This window comes from Netta rufina (genome assembly GCF_964035555.1).
Source record: "Netta rufina genome assembly, chromosome: 1".
NCBI classification, from domain to species: domain Eukaryota; kingdom Metazoa; phylum Chordata; class Aves; order Anseriformes; family Anatidae; genus Netta; species Netta rufina.
Genome location: NC_140123.1, coordinates 138,733,938 through 138,756,852, shown reverse-complemented (window position 1 = coordinate 138,756,852; position 22,915 = coordinate 138,733,938).

The following is a 22,915-nucleotide window of genomic DNA, read 5'->3' as shown; positions in this document are numbered from 1 at the left end:
TGGGATTTTGTGTGAATTTTGGGAATGAAGAACTACTCTACTGCTTAAGTGGATGAAAATTCTTGTTTGGAAACAATGGATTGAGAGCAGCCTGGAGGAGGACTTGAGGGTGTTGATTGATGAGAAGCCCAACGTGAACCAATAATCTATGCCTGCAGCCCAGAAAGCCAACCATATCCTAGGTGGCATCAAAAGTGTGGCCAGCAGGTCAAGGGAGGTGATTCTCCCTCTACTCTGCTCTTGCTGTACTCCACCTAGAACAGTGCCTTAGGTCTGGGCCTCCCAGCACAAGAAGGATGTGGACTTGTTAGAGTGAGACCAGAGAAAGACCATGAGAATGATCAAAGTGCTGGAGCACCTCTCTTATGAAGACAGGCTGGGGGAGTTTGGATTATCAAGAGAAGGCTGGAGAGACCTCATAGCCTTCCAGTACCTTTAGGTACTGGAAGGGGGCCTTCAGGAAAGCAGCAGAGGGACTCTCTCAGGGAGTGTAGTGATAGGACAAGGAGTAATGGCTTTAAACTGAAGGAGGGTAGATTTAGATTAGATACAGGGAAGATTTTTTTTCGGTGAGGGTGGTGAGCTACTTGAACAAATTGCCTAGAGAAGCTGTGGTTGCCCCATCCCTGGAAGTGTTGAAGGCCAGGCTGGTTGGGGCTTTGGGCAGTCTGGTGTAGTGGGAGGTGTCCCTGCCCATGGCAGGGGTTGGAACCAGATGGTCTTTAAACCATTCCGTAATTCTGTGAATACTTCCTAGCATTTGGGCATAGCGTACAGCCATTTGATTGATATTAGATCTCATTCTATCTACTAAATCACTTTCAAAACTGGGGCAGAAACGCATTGGCTGCATCTAAGTAGTTCCTCTGAAGTTACTGTGATTTTTCATGTTTTGGCTCAATTGCAGTATGCAAAATAATTGCAACACTTGGTGTATTTTTCTTGACTTAAGTATACACCATAAAGTGATGATGTAAGTAGTTTGCAATTTAAATTACTAATTACATCTGGACTAACTTATTTGTGGACAAATAGGTTATTTATGTTTAACTCTGCATTGTTTTTAATAAAAAGAATGTAAGTGGTTGATTCTGTACCTTACAGATTTTACATGCATCATGTGGATTGTTTGTTGTAGAAAACCAGTCTTATTTCATACTTCAATCTGAAATTGATTTATCCTCACTTAATGCATTCCTGCCTTGACATTTTTCACTGGTTTATGAACCTAATCACAAGTATTTCTCTTTTCACATTAATGTATGACAAATGTAAGAGGAAAAAAAAAGTCTCATTGGGAACATTTGCTTTGAAAAAAACAGTGAGCTGTATCTGTGGTTTCTTTCAGTCGTTTTCTGTAAGTCGTTCAGTGGGTGTTCTGTGAATGGCCCCTGTATGCACATGGCTGTGAAAGTGAAATATGCAGTTTGATCCCTAAAACTATCTATTCTGAACAAAACATTTCAGCAGTGGAAGATGGTCTTAACATCATACAGATTTTCTTGGTCAAGTAGAGGTGCCCTTCGGTCCATTAGTTATGGTATTTACTTATTCCAAGCTAATACTCTTCAGTAGATTATGTTACTTCAACTTTTAGTAAAAATTTTTTGAATTAGAAAATTTCCTTATTGGAAAAAATTAAAACCACACACCTGCACTATTCTGTTTTGCTTGAGCAATATGATGGAAAAATGTTTTAAAGTTGTTTGGAATATCTTCATGCCTTTTCAGTTGGGACCCTTTTTTCTAAAACCTGCTTGCAAATACATAAACTGTATTGAGACTAAAGTCATATTAATACAGCTGCAGTCTTCTAGTGCTTATAATGAGATGAATCAGAGTTCACAGGTATAAATACAGGAGTTGACTCTCCCAAAGTATATTAATGAGAAGAATCATTACAGTGCCAAAGGGTTTCACTATTGTAATTGCCATTATAATATTTTTTCTAATATATAATAAAATTTAACCAACAGTGAAATCTTTTACTCTGAAAGATAAGGATTCTTTTTCAACTATCTGTTCTGTTAATTTCCATGAATATAGTTGAAAAAAATAAAGGTGACTGATCTAGATATGCAGTCAAATCTCAGGATATCTTCTGGTGATGAGGGTGGAAGGGTGTGTGGGGAAAAAGGGATTAATGGTTTCTGTTTAAAGCAGAACATTGGATCGAGGAAATAGCAGCTCAGAATTTCCTCTTTCTAGATGGAGATGATTATAGACCACTGTTACTACCAGTACGAAGTATGAAGAACTTGCTTTTGTTCAAATACAAATACAAATTCTCACCAGACTGTATGTCTAGGTGCCTTAGTTTTTATACTGCTACAATAATCTACAAAGTATGTATGTTTGGGTTTTGACCTAATTTTATCAAGATCATATGTAATCAGTGCTTTTTTTTTTTCTTTTTTTCTTTTTTTTTTTTTTCTTTTTTCATTTTAATGAAACGTGTAGTTGGGATGCTGTTATCTGCCTATCTTAATGGTTTATAATCTTTAAATTTTAACTAACTTGCTTATGTTTTCTATCCTATCTTTTGAATAAATTACATGGCCTGAGGTACTTTCTGTGCTAGTCCATTTGCAATGTATTGTGGTCCACCTCTATACTTGTAGTACTGTGTACTAAGGTAAAGTTCTGTGTGTATCCATAATACTTGCATGCCCTAACTTTTCAAAACTGGTCTTGTAACCTTATCTTAAAGTACTTTTATCTCTTAATTTCCTAAATGACTTTGAAGTATATACTAATTCTAGTAATAATAACATTTTACAATCATTTTCAGGGTTGACAATGAACTGGGAGGTATCTGTTGATATCCACAAGGTTTATCGTATTGAGCTTTCCTATTAGAGCTAACAGTAACTCAGACTGGTGGTTGATGTCGTCTTTCATGCAGACTTGGAACAAGAGGGGATGAAGGAGACACTGCTTGTGAGTTAGGTATGTGTAGGCTGAGTGTTAGGAATACTGGGTTCAATTCTAGGCTAGAAATAATTATGAACTAGATTTCCAAGTACAGGAATTCTGGAAGTTTTTGTGAAAACTGTTTTAATTGCAAAAAATGATGGGTTATGGTACATTGGAGGTCTACAAATCCTTGCCTCATAACATTATACATGACAGTGTAAGTTAACAGCTGGTTACTTGAGGGGAACCCAAAAGGTAAGAACAGAAAAGAGAATGTACGTTTTCAAATCGACTGGGCAAGTCCAATTGCAAGTTAGTAAAAAGACCATACTCAGAAATTATTTAAAACAAAGCAAAAAATAAATAAAAAAGGTGAGTTTGCACATGAGTGGGAGGTCCTTATCCTCTTCTCAGGTCTGGAATGTAATGCTCCCACAGATGGCAAAAAAAAACAAAGAATGAGTAGTTGTCTTGTTTGGTGACTGGAATTTGGCATTCTTGGTGATAGCCATAGGAAAAGAGCTGATTTTTAGAGGGTGAACTCCCCAGATTAATGCTTTGCAAATTGACATGACTTGTCCATTCCACAGTGTCAGGTATGTCCATCTGCTACCGTTCAGTGTATGTTAGTTCACCAAGAAAAATTCTATAATATGCCAGCCAGCTTCATCTATGATGTTTTCAAGAAATTTTCCTCCTAAACTAATTTTGCTTCAAGTATGTCACAGCTGAATTTGTTACATTTGCCAAAGGGAGGGGACATGACATGACATGGGACCACCCACTCTTGCAGTTATTTGTGAAGATTAACCTGCTCTGATTGACGCTGTGTTACTGTATTAGGGGGACAGGTGAACTTGATTGAAAATGTCACTCTAAAAATGTCACAACACGTTTGTGAGAACAGTTGATTTCAAGAATATCCAGCAAAAGACTTGAAAGATATTGTACCCTTTCCCAACAGTTGTCTCCAATTATAGCCATTTCAGATCATCAGCTTTCAGATCACTGCTGGATAACACCATGGTGTATTTTTATTGCTGCATTTCTGGGGGAGTGGGTTGCTTCAGCTTTAGTGAGTTAATGAAAATGATGCTACCTAAAGCCAGATGCTACGCTGGTCTAACCACAGACTGTGTAAATGTAATCTCTTCCTGACAACTTTTGACTTAGAACAAAGTCCCAAATAGACTTATGAAACAGTTGAGTACTAGTAATGCACAATTACAAAGTCAAAAGCTAATTCTGTAACAGATTCATAGAATGGTTTGAGTTAGGAAATTAAAGATCACCTAGTTCCAGCCCTGCTGCTGTGAGCAGGAACACCTTCCACTAGATATGATTGACCAAATCGCTGTCCAACTTAATGCCACTGATGAAGCTTAGAGACCCCATCTGTCAGAATATTGTTACTCCATGTTTTTTTGACTTGTTTTATCTGTGTTATATCTAAGTTCACATAGTTCAGTGAGATTTGTACAAGCATACTGTCTCTGCCCAGAGGCTCACTGACTTCAGGAGGACTTCATTACAGATACTTGCCTTGTCTACCTCAGTTCGAATCCACTGTCTGAAACAGATTGTGAAATTGGGGAATGGGACAGGATGTTGCTTATGGTTCATTTAAGCCAAAATGTACAATGTGAGCCGCTTAAACGTGTCTAGGGAGTGAAATATATATTTGAATTTACATAATGTCAAGACCAAAAGATTAGTAAATATGTTGTTTTGGAGTAAAGCATTGGAATGTGGGATTAAAGGCTGCCTTTCAGCAATCAAGGCATGTTAAATGGTTTTATCTTTAAACAACAGTTTGCAGCTTTTACTTTCAAGTGACTATGAAGCAGGGACTTGGACCCTGCTTGCTTTTTCTTTCTTCATGTCATAAATAATCTCTCCTAGAGCATGGAAAATATGTCAATTACACTTAAAGCAGTGTTTATTGCACAGCAGATGTGTGCATACAGCAACTGTATTGGAAAGCCAAAGTATTTAATTAGCAGTTGCTTACAGCTGGATTTTTTTAAACAAGTGGGAAGGTGGGGAAACATAAAAGGATGTCAGGAGACATTCTGCTGACAGTGCGCAAGTTCATGTGTAATTACTTATTAAAAACCTTACTCCCTCTGTACTCAGAGCCATCATGTGATACTACTTCCTATTCATTATGTATGAGCATCATGTCCTCACTGACCAAGATACATGTGCTGTCTGACACAAATCACATTTGATTGGATTGTATGTTTTTTTTTTTTTTTTTTTTTTTTTTTTTTTTTAAGGAAGGTAATAGGTATGAGGATTTTTAATAGACGTGTGCTCATCTGTTAGTTTCATTGTAGCTGTTCCCTCCATGGTTGTTGAGAGAAAGTGGTTGATTTGAAGGCTGGACACTTTCTACGTTACAGTCATCTGGATTTACTTCCTCACATGTTGCATACGTTCCCAGGTGGTAAGGTAGAGTGCCACCTACATTACAGTGTACTGTGGGGTCAAATCTATGGTGCACACCAGAGTACCCCAATGGATCAAATCTGTGGTGACAGCAATTTTTTTTAAAATGTTTTAGTTCTTGTCGACTGGTTAGTAATAGCTTTCAAAATAAACATATTAGCATAAAAGCTGAATGTATTCTGTAAAAACATCAAAGAGATGGTTTTGGGATGGAAGGTGGCCTCTTAAATAGTTCTTTTTAATTTTTCTTCAGAAATGAATTATTATGGAGGAAAGTACAAAAGAAAAGTTTTATATTGATTAATGCCTCATGTGGGCAATCTGCTACAAGTTTTACAGACTGCACAATGTGGTTTCTGATGTATTTATCTCCATGGAGTCATGTCCGTCCCCCCCAAACTAATATACTTACTAATTTTATTCTTAGAATGTATTTCATACTTTAGTAACCATAGTATGCATCTCAACGGGAGCCGACTTAAGAGGTAGAAAATAGAAAGATATTTTAAGCTGAAAGGTAAGTGTATTTCAAGGCATTCGACCACACACTGCATTTTATGGAAAGTATAAATGATGTTTGTCCCAGTCCCACTGTTTCCCCAGATCCTAAGACCCCACTCGCAGTATCTGATTGTATGTTGTATGCACAGTATGCAACATTAGATGTTGTTTTAGGTAGAAGTTTAGTTTTGTAGCAATCTATAACCAAAAGGTGGCAGCAATCCACCATGTTAAGACTATCCATAAATGAAATATATCACTCAGTAGTGATATGACTTCAAGTGTTTACTTGCTTTTTCTAAAGTGGTCTCTTTATGTGTAATTTGTTGCCTTTGTTGATATAGGATGGAATTATGTATTGCTGTAACAGATCTCCTGTAATACTGTACGGTCTATGTCTCAATATTGAAAAGGAGAGTAGAGGCTTAGAGGCTGCAGAGGAGAATAGAATTGACTAAATAAGTGAAAATACATTAAAGACATAATTATTTTATTATCCAAGTGTTCAAAGAACTGAGCATCCTCAAATTTTCTAAAATGAGGCTGACTAATCATGGTGCTTGGTCAGTTCTTTTTGCTATTTACTTTTTTTTTTTTTTTTTTTTTTTTTAACTCCCCCAGTGATACCCAAGACTACTTTTGACCTCCTGATTATTTTATTGAAGGTGCAGGACAGAAGAATGTTTATAGAGTTCTGTATCTATTGCTGAAGTTGGTCAGGTCAGGCTTTTTCCCGCTTAAGTGAAAATCTGGCACCTTCAGCATGGGTTTGGAGGGAAAAAAAAAAAAAAAAAGTAAAAAAAATCCTGCCAATTGCAAGACTTTTCATACAAGTATTCACCTCAGGGGAATGGATAATGGGGCTGCTAAAGTTGGAATCATAGTTTCTTTTATATCTGGATTGTCCTGTTGGCAGGGTAGGATTTTTGTTTGTAAAATGGGTAAGCCCGTACAAGACAGGATTAAAACAAACTTTCTGCATTCATAGCTGCAGTGGAAGTTTTTACTAGTTAGAGGCATTGAATTAATAACAGCAAGATGTATCAAACCTTCTGCTAAGCTGGTGTTTATAGAATTTCTCTGAATAAAATGCTTTTTCCAAGAAGCGGGATTACAGCTGGTTTGCTTTCTAATGTATTTCCTCAGTGGTGTGAGGTCTCTAATGACATTTGATGCACCAAAACTTCGCTGTGCATCTACTGGTTTGCAACCACTTACGTAACCGTTATCCTCTAGTAGATGAAAGGTGATGCAACATATTACCTTTCTTACTGGGAATGGAACTTACTTTGCAAGATAATGCAGTAAGTATTGCAAAGTCCTTATTGCTCCTGATTAAAGCCTGAATTTTTAAACTGGCATCTCAGAAATTATCTTCTATAGTCAGACATAGAAGAATAACATAGCAATGGCTGGGCCATGCTCCCTGCCTACACTAGGAATTAATGCCAGTGAGGAACTGTAGTACCTGAGTCTTACCTTATACCAAGTAATTTTTTTATTATGGCCCTTTTTACTTCCTTTAGCAGTTGTCTGGACAATTGGCCAGCCTATGACCCTCTCTGCAGCTTTCCAGGGATTGTGATAGTATTGTCTTCAAGTTTCTGATGTGCTGTACTTGTGGTTGTAGTCTCAGGCTCTTTGCAATTTCAGGTGGAGATCAGTACCTTTTGCACACTTAGGTCATGCTTTCCAATTTCTACTCACAACTATGAAGGCTAAAAATATGTGAGTAGCTTATCATCAGATGAGTCTGACAAGCCGGTGACCTGAGGACTTAGACTTAAATCTCACTCTTGCTATGGCAAGGATTTGCAAGGAGAAGGTGGTAAGATGCAAGTTTCTTACCCAGCCTCTTTTCTGTGTTTCTGCATATCCAGTTCTATATTTGATGGTGAGTAAACCTCCGTTCATTTTCTTTTTGGCAAACAGCTATGCAATAATTCGTTGAGCCAAATCAACATTGCTTTTCAATTTGGTAGCCATCCAAAATGGATGCAAAGTGCTGCCAAAGCAACAGCATAGGCTTTATGTACTTGTTCTGCCATTATTTGAAAGGCAATGGATGATTAACTGTGAAGAAGACTAGAAATTATAATGGGATAGTGGTGGAAGAGTCACAGTTGAAAATAGGATTTGGATGCTTTGGGGGATTTTTATGCTCCTCTGGTTTAAAGCTAATTTTTTGTTTGTTTGTTTGTTTCTGTTTGTGAAATGGATGTTTTCTTATGATCCAGCTGTTTTTCAGTTTTCACATATTAGCAAGGTGCTTCTCAGGAGGTATGGAAAAATCAGATAATTTTTGGTTGGAATTTATGAGATAAGGCCTTTTTTCATATTCTTACATGTTGTTGTATGTAAATGTTTTGCATTTTACAAAATGTAAAAGCATACGATACGTTTACTCTCTGGTTTCTTTCCATGTCCCCAGCAGAAGTGGCATAGTGGCATCACCAAATAATCTTCAGATTTAAAAACTTATGTTTTTATAACTCAGGTAACTATTTATTGCATATGCCTGAATTAGCTCATAAGTCTAAGTACACAAGCAGTTGTTGAACACTTGCATGTGCATCACAAAATCTGATGTTATTTCATAAAAGTGGTGGTTTAGGTCAAAATCGTGTGTTTTCATGGTCCTTGACTATGTGTTTTGTACGATGCACTGCAGACCTTGTAGATTTTACTGTTATTTCCACAGCTAAAAGGAGCACTGCAGTTACTGTTTTATTTTTTTCTTTTAAAAAACAAATCTGTTCGGTCAAGCTGTGATGTATACATAGACAGTAATTTGGCAATTGGTGGTTAATATAGCTTTGCGATGTGTCACTAGATATTGGCTGCTTATTTAGGAGAAATTCAAGCTTTCACGGAGCTTTTAGGAAACCTCTGTCTGAAGCTTCAAGTCAGTTATTGATGTACCTTTTTTGTGCATTGTCCCCATTTGTTTTCAATTATGGATGACTTTTTCCAAAGCTGATTTTGTTCCAAGGAGTGCCTAAGCATGAGGTCAGTTAGGAGAAATGATTGCTTGGGCAGGTTTTATCTTTCCAGTGGTTAATTTATCACTTCTGTAAATAAAAGATAATCTGGGCTCTGCATTCTTTTTATATTTCATTGTTAAAACCCCGACATGCCAAAGAGTAGAGATGGGCAAGATATTTTACAGTCCTATATAGCACAAAATCATCAAGTGATAATCCCAAGTTTATTCCAGATGGATGAGGTGAATTCCATTTTGTATCCACCACAATTAGAGTTTATGAAACAGCCAACTCAATACACAAGCTGCCATCTGCACTTCATCATAGTTTCTTATATATTAAGGGACAAAATTCTAGTTCTCAGTCTTAAAGATGTGTGTTTTGAGTGATCATACATTTTAAATATAAAAATCCAAAAGTCAATGTGTCATTACATTCTTGCGTGCACTTTCTTCCTCTTTCCCACTTTGAAGATCAGTTATCTTCAATCTGGGAGCTCTTTTTTTTTTTTTTTTTTTTTTTTTCCTTCTCTGTTACTACCTTACCACAAAAGAGCACAAAAGAGACTGCTGATTTTCATGGAAAAGTGGCACCCACAGGGAAGGAACAAATGGTTTGCAGGCAAAAAATGTCCTTTCTTACCTTCCAAGATGACTTTCATTAGAATTCCGGTACTAAAGCATCATCCATATGCAGAGGGTTTTCAGGACAAATCTTGAGGGGAAAAATAGAGTTTAAAATATAACAAAAATTAATATGTTCCCTACATTGTTCTCTGTCACTTTCTTCTTCACAGTATGCTGTAACTCACAGCATCTTTACTCTAAATCCTTCTGTGTGACTCACCACAGCTGCAGCCCTCCACATTTCACTATGCTCCCTTTCTCTTTGGCTCTGCTGAGCTGCAGCTTCGAAAGACACCAGTCACAGCAAAGGATTTGGAGTCAGGAGCTGGTTTCAAGCTGGTCCAACTCTGGGTTTTGTTTCTGTTTGGTTTAGTAAATTTGTTGGCAATGGTTGCTTACCCTTTCCCTTTTTTGACCATTCTAGGAGCATCTCACCTGAGCACAGGACTTGCATCCTGGTAAGAAAGGTGACTCAGATGTGGCAAAAGGGTTCTGTGATTAGCGTGCGTGCACATTGTAGTCAGAGCTAAGATGCAGAAGGTGAATGGTATGTGGAGGTGGTCTCACTAGCTAAACAGCTATAGAGGCAGAAGTTCTGCAATCTTCTAGGCCACAAGTCTGCAGGATGGACTCTGAACTCAAGCTCTCATTTGAGGTTCCAAGCTACAACCATAGCCAAATTTGATTGTATTTATGTCCAAATGATGACTGAGCAGAAGACTGAAGATTGGTCCTGAAATCAACATCACAAAGTAAAAACAAAGGGAAGAGTAAATGAATATGCCCTCTTACAACCTTCTTTCTATCAATTGCTGCTTAAAACATCAATTCTGCTGCTTAACAGTGGATATAAAAACATGTTTTCAAGCATCCAAAGTTATTTGCTGTTGTTTCATTCTGGCACAAGTCCATATACTATAAAAGAAAATCAGAAAAGATCACTACTGCTTTTTAACTATGTTACCAAAAAGGAGCCACACTTAACCAGTGTTGACATACAACCAAGATGTGATATAGTGGGTATTTCTGTGAGAAATTTCTTTAATGATGCACAACTGAATTGAGAAATTTGTCTTGGAAATAAATCGGAATTCAACATTTTGATACTGTTCAGGTGCCCTACATCTGATAACATTGATTAGCATACACAGTTTTTTTTCCTAACTTTCTACAATATTTTGATGAAGGAAAACCAGTTTATCCTAAGTATCTCAAAAAGAGGGCAGTTTGTTTACTCCTTCAAACCAGTTTTATTAAATAGTGTCTAGAGAAACTAGAGACAGAGGAATAAAATGCATCTTTTATTACATGAGATCAGCTATGTTAAATGTTCAAGTTAATCTAATACTAAATGAAGAAAAGTAAACTGTAATGATCTGAATACTTTGTGATAAATTACTCGAATGGTAGTCTCTAAAGATGGAACTCTTTTCCTAGCACATCTGGATCTGGAAGAGTGAATTTGCCTAAAATCTTACAGTGTATATCAGTGTAAGTATTCACTTGTAGTCACTTTTCTGATGCCAGGGGGGGTTTCTTCAGTTAGATGGAAGGATGTCAAACCAGACTGAACAGTCACTGGGATAAATATGCCTTTGTGCTTACATTGGGAGGTGAGTATAACTCTTATTGGTGTCGTGTACTGGTAAAAATTCTGAGCAGACAAGTTCTTGTTTTCTCATGGTAAAGACAGCTTATAATTAAAATGAATTAAACCATACAGTATTTGATGTCTGAGAGTCCCTATGCCTTCAATCTTTCAAAAAAAGAAAAAGTTCTTTTTGGGGTTGGGGGAGAAACAGAAAGGGGCTGAAGCATGAAACTGTATGTGGATTTTAGCTATTATAAAGAAATCTCTCATCACTGAGGGGGAAAAGTGCTCAGAAACCATACTGAAATGGCAACCCTTATTTTCCCGTTAATGCCTCAACCCACTTCTCATTTCCCCTACTTGTCAGTTACCTTCATATGAACGTTAGGTTCTGGAATGATCAGCCTTTTTGCTACATTCCTGATTTGTTTTAATACTGTTAGATAAATGACCCCAAATGACTCCAGTCTTCTGGACCTGTTCACTAATATTAGCAAAGTTCCGTGAGAAATGCAGGGGCTGATGCATTAACTGAGTCTTTAGTAAACACAAGTTATCGGAAAATCCTGTTTTAGCAGCAGAGAGTACAGAGTGTCTAGGACTGATGCTTGAGTTAGCTGTACTAGTGTTTCTAAATTAACAAAGTATTCACTGTGTTAGTACTATTCTATCAAGCAGCTGCCTTTGAGATGATTACATGAAAGGAAAAATTAATAAATTTTCTTCAGTGCAGGCTTTGTTTTCCAGCCCTGAGGCAGTGATAGATTAACTAGTCTTATTCTGAAATGTGTTTGTGTGAATGAAAGACAGTAGGCTGTAATGCATAAGTAAGGGTAGGTACTAACTGTACAGTTAGTAATGATCAGCAGACTGTGGTTGGTTATAATGTAGTGATACATTACAAGGCATTGGGAAATGCATCTGCCTGCAGTACAAGACCAAACCATGAGGTAAAATAGGGTTCGAACACAGGCTGTAAAATAGATAGTAAGGAATCTACACTTATGCATACTGTCAATTTCATGAAAGATACCTCTCTCCCTCTGAAGGATATTTGGCTCCTTGTTTGCGCTGAAAGCATCTACACAAACATAACACAAATTTTCTTTGTGTCTAGGTTCTTAAAAGGTGATACAACACTTAGTGCCCAGGCTGTAGGTCAGAAGGCCCCAAGTTTCATTATCTGTCATTGTGTGAATTAATTTGTGTACCAAAGTCAGCCTAGTTGTTCAGCTATACTGGCTATTGTATTTTGATTCTTCTGATGAGTAAATGGTATTAAGAACCCCTGCCGAGTTTCAAACTATTACCAAAGGTTTGTTGTCTTTATTGGTATTTCATATTAGCCTATTTTCATGTTACACGTTTGGATATATCATCAAAGTTTTTCAGATTTTAACAGTTCAACAATTTGTGTGCTTGATCCCGCTTCCTGTTCCTGAAGGAGCCTGAGCTGGATTGGGTGTTTTTTCCCCCTTTCAAGATTCACTGGTTTTGAAAGTACAGCTTCAGTCTTCACTGTAACCAGAATTTTGGTGCTTAGCTGAGCCTAGTTAGTAACACATTCTTCTGCTTACCTTATCTGCATACCAGATGGTGGAGTTGTCTTCATAGTGTATCTGCATGATCAGTGTAGGTACAGAGCGTCTATTAGACTGCATGTCCTTAATAGGAGTTCTTTACAGGATACCATCAAACAACTTGATTTGCCCTGCTGTTTACTTCTGTATGCCCTGTCCTTCAATCTGGTTTCTTCTTGAGTGCACATGTTTAAAAAAACTGAGGATTCAGCAAAAGTTATTGTCTCCTTTCAAGTGCTTTTTCTCTTGTCTAGTCTGAAGAAAAGAAATTGCTGCAGGAAGTGTAAGTCGTTTGTGAACATGCAGTTGCAATCATGCTTGCATACAACTCATACATTCACATTTTGTGCAGCTGACTTTATGGCGAAAAAAAAAAAACACAACTAAACAAACAAACAAAAAAAAACAAACACAAACAAGCCGATCATTCTACTGTAGGCACAATGGGTACTCTTACATACAGGATACTGTATAAAACATAAAATATGGGATAGAGATTTCACTTTGTCTTTAAGTAATAAACTGAAATGAGGATAGTGTTTTCAGGTAGATGGGCTCTGTCATTTCCACAGTATATATATTTTATTCATATATATAAATAAATAAAATGTATATATATTGTTTATTGTTTATTTATATATATATAGTATATATATTATTTATATATAATATTAATAACATATATTAATATATTTATTAATATATTAATACAATAATATGTATTCATATTATATTATGTATATATAATATTATATCCATTATTTAAATTGACAGTTGTGTGCTTTACAATACTACCAGGATTTCTGAAACAGAGCCTTCTGAAGCAGAAATCCTTAAACCTGCTAGCAAGTAAAGCTGTGGGTCTCAAGACTTATTTTGCTATAAAAGGTTGTTAATAGAATAGACAACAGGGTAATCTATATATTCTGTATATATGCTACAAAAATTGCTAAATGTCTGTGTATTCTATGTACAGAACATATGCACTCCACTTATCAGCATCTCTTCATCATTTTGGTTTATATAATTATGCTACATATGTCATAGTGTAGATACTTAGGAAAATTGAAGAGAAATTTAAAATCTCATGTATAGTTAAAACTACACTCTGCAGGAGGGTCAGCTGTGCTGCAAAGGAAAAGCAAGTCATGTATGTTTGACTTTATATTCGTCATTTATATTTTAAGGGGTTTGGATTTTGTATATTTTGTTGTTGTGTTTTGTTTTAAGACTAGATTTTAATGTAAGCATCCTAAAAACTGCAGGGGATGTTGGGATGTCTGTCCTTAGGTATGATTAAAGAAAGAGGGTGATGTGGTTTTCTCAGAAATGGTAGTCAAGGGGTGCCTAATTCTTGGTGAAGTCTCTTGCAAGAAAACCTCATTTACTTTGTTTTTACTTTCTTCAGATGTCTGATTATTTGATTTAGTACAACTATAAGATGTACTTGTATGTCAGACTGCCCAACCCAATCCTTGGTGTTACACTGGTTAGAGTCCATGTTTTTCTCAGTTTCTCTATATTAAGTGTAAGAGTGTAAAACTGTATGAGGAGGAGCAAGATTAATGATTTTTAATTCAGGAAGTGGTATGATGTAATGCCTTGAAAAGAAAGTGCATATTTTGATTGGTGGAATACCACAAATTTGGTTTTATGATTTGAGGGCATATGAACCCCAACCCAATGACTGTGAAGGAAAAGTCCTGATCTTTCTAGATTTATGTGATCAGAAACCCCAACAACCAAATTCTGTGCAGCTTCATTGACTATTTATGCAAGCTGTTGAACGACCTAACTTCATTAATTTCAGCTGATATGCTTGTAACCTGTTTTTTTGGATACTTGGACAGCAGCCGGACAAGTTTTCTCATACACACCTGAAAAGTGATCTGGTACAAGACCTTTGCACTGGCAAGCATCTCTTGAACACAACAATCTTTGGAGGTTATGTAAGTAGGGAAAGCAAAATAGTACACATTTTGAAGGGGAGGGTGGAAGTGAGGTCCATCAGGATTATCTCTGTGGCAGATAATACGATTAAGCAGGTGAAAACAATCTTCAGTGGTCAAGGTTCCCTTCAATATGGTATTACAGGTGAAAAATGTAGTTAGCAGTCTCATTGTATGTAGTCTCACATGAGTTCATATAAAAGAAGTTGTTTGTAACCCTGAGGGCTGTTGTCGTAAATCCCACGTAATTTGCAAAGTCAAGCTCTGAACATTACTCAGACAAAATAGGAAAAACAGATTTAAACTTAATCCGATGTGTGGAATGCCTGAGGTTCCATTTTGTTTTACAATGTTACAGGCTATTTTTATCTATATACTCTGTCAGTGGGAAATAAGCATATAGCTGTACAATATTAGATGCACTTCAGATAAGATTCATAATGAAAACTAAAAGAATATTGTTACTGGTCTTGTTCCTAAAATGATGTATGATTAATTGGGAATCCGTTCAGAATAAATAAATAAATAAATAAATAGATAGATAAATAAATAAATATATAGGTGAGGCAGTAGTGGAGAACTGGCTATTTGGGACTGCTTGGTTTTGGGAATGGTGTGTATTACAGTTTCCAGCAAGAATTGCATGCAAGCACAGGCAAGCTTTTTAGGTGCAAATGTTTCTGTATGCAACTTGATACAATTTACACTGTCACATTGCAGTTGTATGTTATATTGTAGGGAGAATTACAAGCCCTTGTTAAAATAACAGTGATGAGGACATGTAAAAGCACTACCTGCAGCCTGAGGATAACGTTAAAGAATGGAATCATTGCATAAAGGTTTTGCACTTCCCCTCAACAACAGCATTTTTTTTTTTTTCTGGAAAGTGTGTGTCAGCAGGAGGAAGAAGGGGTCTCATGAAATTTTAACTTTCTTATATGGAGAATGCCAGGTGTTCAACACTTGGCAAATCTGGAGTCATTGTGGTTCCACAGTGGGGGGCAGGAGACATTCCCTGCTGGTATAACTGTAGGCTTGGATGTCGGGGGGGGAGGAGGGAGAGTGGAGAGGGGTGGCAAGTTTTATTTTAAATGACTGCTTTCATTCTGCTTCCTTGTTCTTGAACACCTAACTTTCTTTTACTCTTGGTTGTATTCTGTTTCTTTTTCCTATCTTTTTGGGGACGATATTCAGTTTTCACAAGCATGATTTAGTGTTTTCCACCCTCATAAAAGAGGCAGGTTTACGAATTAGACCACCCAAGTGTGGACTATTATGTCAAATAGGATGGTGCGGGAGGTCTGGACTTGCTGATTTTATTTATTTATTTATAGCTTTGGAGGTGAGTATAGTTCCCAGGAGATTGCCAAAGCTCTGTGGAATGGGGAGTTTATTTCAATTCACCTCCAGCTAATGGATGCAAGCCCAAGAGCTTTAGTTGCTTGTGATCCAACTGTGACTCCAGTTGTTTTTCTTTCGGTCTAGGAATTTTTTTATTTTTTTATTTTTTTGGTAAAGCAGCTCTATGACAATGGTACCTCTGTTTCATTCTAACAGGACGTGCCAGAAATTCCATTCTTCAGATGTACAAAAGAGGCTTTTCAAGAAAAACATTTTTTCAAGTGCAAGTCAGTGTGGATCTTCTGGTAGGTGTGCATAAGCCCCAACTATATCTGTATTGTAGTCTTCTGAATAGCGGCATCTTCTCAAAAGCATGTTTCTCTGCTTCTGTTCAGGATCTGTGACTTTTAGTGAGGTTGGCTACTAGTATTCTCCACAGCAAGATGGAAGCTGGAGTCTCTCATCTGCTACTTTTTGTTTCATTAAACACACACACACACACACATTCTGTACTCTTTTTCTAATCTTCCATTGCTCCAAAAAAACAGAGGATAACAGAATGAGATACTGCATGTACTAGTGTCTGGTAGTGCCTGGTAGGGTATAAACCCACACAATTTGCACTCTATTTATTGTGCAAAAGTTGCCATAGTCTTAGTCACAGGAGATATCCTTCCTGTCTCAGAAAAGGAAGCATTCCCTGAAAGCAGTTAATCTGCTTAGTTTCTAACCTGCATCCAAAAATTGTGCTGTAATGCTCAAAGAAAACATCTGGTAGCAATAAAATTTCACCGAGACTCATGCAAATTTGGAAGAGAAGCATCAACCAAACCACTACGTTCTCCTATGTACCACCTCCCAGGCTAATCAGTAGTTTATACCCTAATTCTCTACTGGAAGAAAAGGGTCTTATATTCCTGTTTGTGCTACTATAGCTTCTAGAGAAAATGCAAATATTTGTAATAAATAAATAATAATGCTACAATAAACAAAGTCTCCAACTGTGGCTACAATAGTCACCTAGGGAGCAATTTAAGCATCTAAATATAGGCACCTAGTATGTTTTCTAAACTGTAGGGTATTTGCTCAGAGCTGGCAGAGATAATTCAGTCTTTGGGCAACATTCTCCTTCTCTAGCAATAGCTGCAGACCAGGTGGGTCATGTTAGGATGTCTAGAATTTCTTAAGACATGAGTTTAGTCACCCAAAGTACTCCCCTGATAACACTGGGGATTAAAAAGGAAAAAGACAGACAGTTGTTAGAGGAGCACTCATGTAGGTTTTATTAATTTGATGAATGAGTTGCTTCCCTCACGAACCTGAAAGCAGTACTAAAAGTGTTGCCTCTCCACTGCCAGTTATTGGTCCTCACGAGGGCACAGAGCAATGTATTTTGCCTATAATTTTTACATACTATTTCCCAAGAGAAGAATAGCTAGCTACTTATCCTTTCTTTCTTTTCTCTGTTCCTTATATATTAGTCTCTTTCCAAAGGCAATAGATGTAGTATGGAGTGTTCGAAAAGCCCTTCAAGATCATGCCAAAGCTGATCTGGAAATATTATGTTAATCTTTATGTGGGAAGGAGTGTAGCCAGTTATATGCTACTACCTTTTCTTCCATGCTCTGGTGGATCTGGGACATTTTCCCTCTGTTTTTTAAAAAGTCTATCCTCAAAACTGGTTATTTTGTTTCAGAGAGATTCCAAGGAGGATATTGATTTAAGTGTATGTGTGTGTATATATATGAGTGTATATATATAAATGTGTATATATGAATCTACAGTAAATCCATGCTTGTTCAGTTGTGTGAGGGAGTTGCACAACTTTTTATTTCCCATCAAAACAGTAACAACAAAAATATCAGCTGATAATAGTGATAAGCTGGTATAGCTGATAATCACATCACAACAATTAGCTATAGTACTAGTATTAGATGTGGCTCTAAAAATCTGGTCAATCTGGTCTTTTCTTATCATAGAATCATAGAATATCCCAAGTTGGAAGGGACCCATAAGGATCATTGAGTCCAACTCCAACTATCCTCCTAGTCCATTTCTTCCTTCATGATCAGCGAAGTTGAGTAGAGCTCAGACTTTTTTATTTTATTTTTTCCTCCTGAAATCTATCATTAATAAAAATAAAGGACAAGCTGATAGTCTTTGTGGCACCTCAGCACTGCTGATGTTCAAAAAAGAGTTGGCTTTTGTAACCATAACGTTATCTCCCACCATGGGAATGGGCTCCCACCGTGCTAATGGGCATGTGACTTGCAACAGGATCTGCACTGAATTCTCATTAAAGGAGGAATAACTTACCTTATGTGGCAGTTGGAAATGTTTCTGCTGTGGAAACCAGGAGTTGCCTCTGCTTTCAGACTTTCAGGTGCTGTGAAGTTCAATAGAAAGACTTCTAGAACAGTCATGTTGCAGCCTTAGTGCCCTTCTTGTGTGGGAAGGTGAGACAAATGTTTGCCACATGAGGGACAGAGGTTTTCAAGAGATCTCAGCCTTCCCCCATCAGAGGGACAGATATCACTGGTGAGATCTATGCTGACTGAACTGTCCCAGTGTGATTACTGATAAGCTACGTGACCTTGCTTTACTATGCAAACACTTTGGGTATCATGAAGTAAAATGTAGTGTTTTTTTTTTTTTTTTTTTTTTTTTTTTAATTATTTTTAAAAGTATTTTTATTCCACAGTACTGGAGTTCAGAGACAATAGTATCTTCTATGGGGTCTATGGGATTTACTGATTTTGTTGCTACTGGCTTGCAAAGCTGATGTTACCCTATTCTCAGATATTTCTGGGATCACTGTCTTACCATTAAGCATAGGCATCAGCTGAGTTAGAAATTAGTAACACCTGAATACACAGAAATCAGAAAAGCGATGAAATGGAAGAAAATGTCAAGGGCACAATCCTTCTTATTCTAGGATGTAAGCCAGTTTCAATGGGGGCCTGTTCAGTGAGTGAGCTGTTTGCAGGATCAAGCCCTAAGCTGTACAAGAGCATGTACAAAGCCTTCAAGAGGCACTGATTTTAGGCTGTTCACTTCCAGAGCAGCAACGTGTCGTGTGATTGTACTTCTGCCACAGATGCAAGTGTGTATTACAAGGGAAAAACTGCCAGCAGTACTTAGGGCAAGTACCTAGGCCTACAGTGTGTGAGGCAGAACAAACACCCCCTTTTTCCAAGCAAAATATATCATTCAGTTTAAACCTTTTTTGTATAAACTATCCTTTTTCTTCAAATAATCTTTTATTCAGGAGCTCATGGCAGCAATGGTTGCTGGAGACATTATGGCTATAGAGTGCACAGGCTGTAACCTAACAGCAGTGAGCTCTTCATGGCCTGGGGGAGCAACCGAGGTGGTAAGCGAGAAGCTCTGCTAAGAGGGTGGGAACCCTGCAGCTGGCTCAGGGTCCTGCCACACCACTGGTATCACCTGGGTGTTGCTCTGGGCTACGTGGTGCTGTCAGCACTGCCTGCAGCAACCCTTTGCTGACCTCAGTGTGCTGAGTGAGATGTCTGCAGGCCACACCTCGGCCTGAGTAACGCACTTCTGCTTTCAGCCACCAGAATTTGACCTAGGTTGACATTGCTCATTTCAACTCCCTCTGGCTCCAGGGTTCCAAATACACAACCCTGCAAGGGCTCATTTGTTAAGGTCCTGAGAACTCAAATCCTTTAGTGATTGTAGAGTAACACAAAGTTTTGGAGTAGAGCTTCTTGCCTCATGACAAACCAGTGCTGTGTTAACTCTGTTTCTATGCAGCTTCAAGGATGTCTCACAGATTCATTTTATATGCTGGGCAATTAGTCTCATCATGTCAAGTTCAGGGAATCATAGAAACTCATGTCTTAGTGGGATCAAACCCTTGTTTTCTGACTTGTACTGAGGGAAAATCAGAGCTATAATTTAGACCAGAGGGGATGACAGTTGTTTTTGAGTGGTCTCTCTATTGGCTTGAGCTCTAGATCAGATCCTTTTGGATCCTACATGTGTTGCACCTGGTGTGTATGTATGTGCCAGTAAGACCCTTCGGACAGAAGTGAGTTTCACCCTGGCTGAAACTATGTATGTGTATTCTCTGGCAATAAAACCTGCAGTTAATCAAGTTTTTTCCTCACCCTGTGGTTACAATGGGTGGATGTTTGGCAGCAGGCTGTTTTACACACCCCTGAAATTCAGCCCTAACCCTGTAAATTAATGAGAGCTTACAGCATTTTGGAATTTTTGTTATTGTCTAGCTGGACAAGTTGACTTTTCTTGGACTCGTAATTGATTATAATATTTAATGTGCAGATGACTTAAGTCTGCTTAAAAAAAAAAAAAAAAGATGTTTTGAATTACCTATTATCTTGTGCAAAGTAAAATTATTTGTCCAACCTCATTGTTGCCTTAGAGACTTGTTGCAAACAGCGGATATAAGTATGAGTTTAATATGAGGAATGTCCAAAGGACAAGTATGTGAGTACTGAAAACAGAAAATTGCAGCAACATCATTGCAATGTCTGTCAAAGAGCAGGAGACTATTTGCAATATTTTCATTTCATTGTATAATGTTTACAGGCCTCTGGAACCTAGACCAGCACCTGACATTTGAATTTCTTCCTGAAAGCCATTAAGAGCTTCAGTCAATGTTTAATCCGTTTCTATCCCTCTGAGCCACTAGATCATCTTCTTTGAAAGCAGAAGAGATCTGCTTACTTTAGGTGACATGGGGAAAAAAGTTTTGTTCTTAGTATTTGGGAATTGGAATCCCAAATTCTAGAGTCCTGTTTAATTTTTTATTTGTGATCACAGATTCTGTAGAATTTACCTGATGTAAAGGCTTCTGCATTTGTCACGATTCTCGTATCCATATGTAAAATAGAAAGGTCGTAGTTCATGTTAAGCTTCCTTTTATAAAACAAAGGTGCTTACAGTAGTTGTCTACTGAGTTTTAGGTGTTTATGAAAACGTAAGTAGCGTTTGTTATATAGGCTTATAATCCAGTTATTCAAATATCTGTGAATAAAAAGCATTGCAAATAGGATGTGAATGGAAACAGCAATAATGCAACTTAGGATCCCTGGCCTTTAATAAATCTTGTCGTGCTGGAGCTTTTATATTCATGCATTTCTCTACGCATATGTCCCAATACCTTCCAGAAAGAAATCACAACAGAAGATGGAATCTGTTTAAGTGTCGCTTTCGGTATTTAATTTCTTTCTCTTGCATACATTTATATGCAGTGAAAAAGAACATGTAGCCAGCAAGGTTTAAGTTTTCTAAAACACTTAGAAATAATGAGCTTCAGTTTGTATGGGAGAGGATTGCCTAGTGGCAACAGAAATGATGATAGTTAACTTATATTTAAATCTTAGACTTTTTTTTTTTTTTAAAGAGATTACTAGTGTACCAAAAAGTTGGTGGTGGTATTTCAGATCTGTAGCTTGGATACAACCTAAACTTTTGTTTATTTGACTCTGTACGTAGAAGAAGTGTTTAGACAACTGTCTCAGACATATGGTCTGATTTTTTGGGTGGCCCTTTGGGGACCCAGCAGTTGGACTCAATGATCCTTGTGGGCCCCTTCCAACTCAGATATTCCAAAATTCTATGATCTATATTCTTCTGGCTTCCATGATTAAAGTGGTTGTAGCAGCTGTTATTCTCCAGCTAATGAGATCCTTGAAGTTTTCAATCCAATCTAATTCTGAAAGCTTTGAAGAGGAGGAGGAGCCCTGACTGATCCAGAGGGTATTTTTGAAGCACACCTAAAACCCTCTTGGATCCAGCAAAAGAAGGGTTGCAGGAAGCTCATCAGTAAGTAAAGAAGAAGCAGAGTGCCCTTTCCAAGAACAGTTAGGGATAATCCGCATGCCAGCATCCTTTCCAATGAATTTCCCTTGAATAAACTAAATGTCTCTCACCTGGCAGGCAGGGGATTGGGAAACCCTCTTGGGCATGTTGTAGGGTGGCTGTGCAACGGGGGGCAGAGCACCCCACTAGGTACTGACCTGCTCTAGTACTAAATGTAACACGTCCACTCACTCAAAAGTACCTACTTGGAGTGTTAGAATTAAGAGAAAGTCTTTAAAGTTGTAGAAACAAGGAGTCAAGAACTTTGCAGCCTAATTTTATGTACTTTGCCTTGTTTCTTGTGCCTCTTTCCATTACAGGTGCAGGCTATGTTTCATGAATGTCATGAAACATCATGCATGTTTCTGGCCTTCAGTGGGGGAGGAAATCGATAGTTTGATTTGTATCTCAAGATAAGTAATTGATACCCATGGAATAATTTCAGATGCTATCGTATTTTCTGGTTTATGAGCTTAAAGCCTGTCCAGAAGTAATTCACATGATAAATAGTTGGTGCTAAACAACAGAAGTACAAATTGGACTTTCCTCATAAGCAATTTTATTTCCTGTTTAGTTTGTGTGTCTCTTTTGGGGATAGAGATCTGGTTATTGTTATATGACATGCTAAACCTTCAAATAAAGGTTTTCCGTGTTGTCATGGCATCCAGTCAGTAGCCAGGAAATAAAAGCAAGTATAATCAAGTCCTAAAGAGACAGGAAGATTTAATGTCTGTCCTGTCTTCTTTGAAGTGCAGGTTTGCTTTTTATTGCATCAGTGTCATTGCAAAATACTGAACTTCTATTAGCACACAGAAATTTGCATTTTCAAACCAGATTTTGTCTCCCCTCCACAAATTGCTTATTCCTTGCATGTAAGCACAGGGGGACTTTACAAGAGGTCTGATTTTGCTTAGCTCTGAATTCAATAGGGACTTTTCACATGTTGGATGTACTCCTAGTATAATCAGTGACAAGGCTTGGCATCAGTACAGAGAAAACACTTTAAAATGCTTCTTAGTGCATGCAGGGTTTCAGATGAGTTGATGTGGAACTTCTTCACCGCAAATAGAATATCAACACAGATTTTGCTGCACATGGCATACTGACCAGTCCACCAGCATCCTGA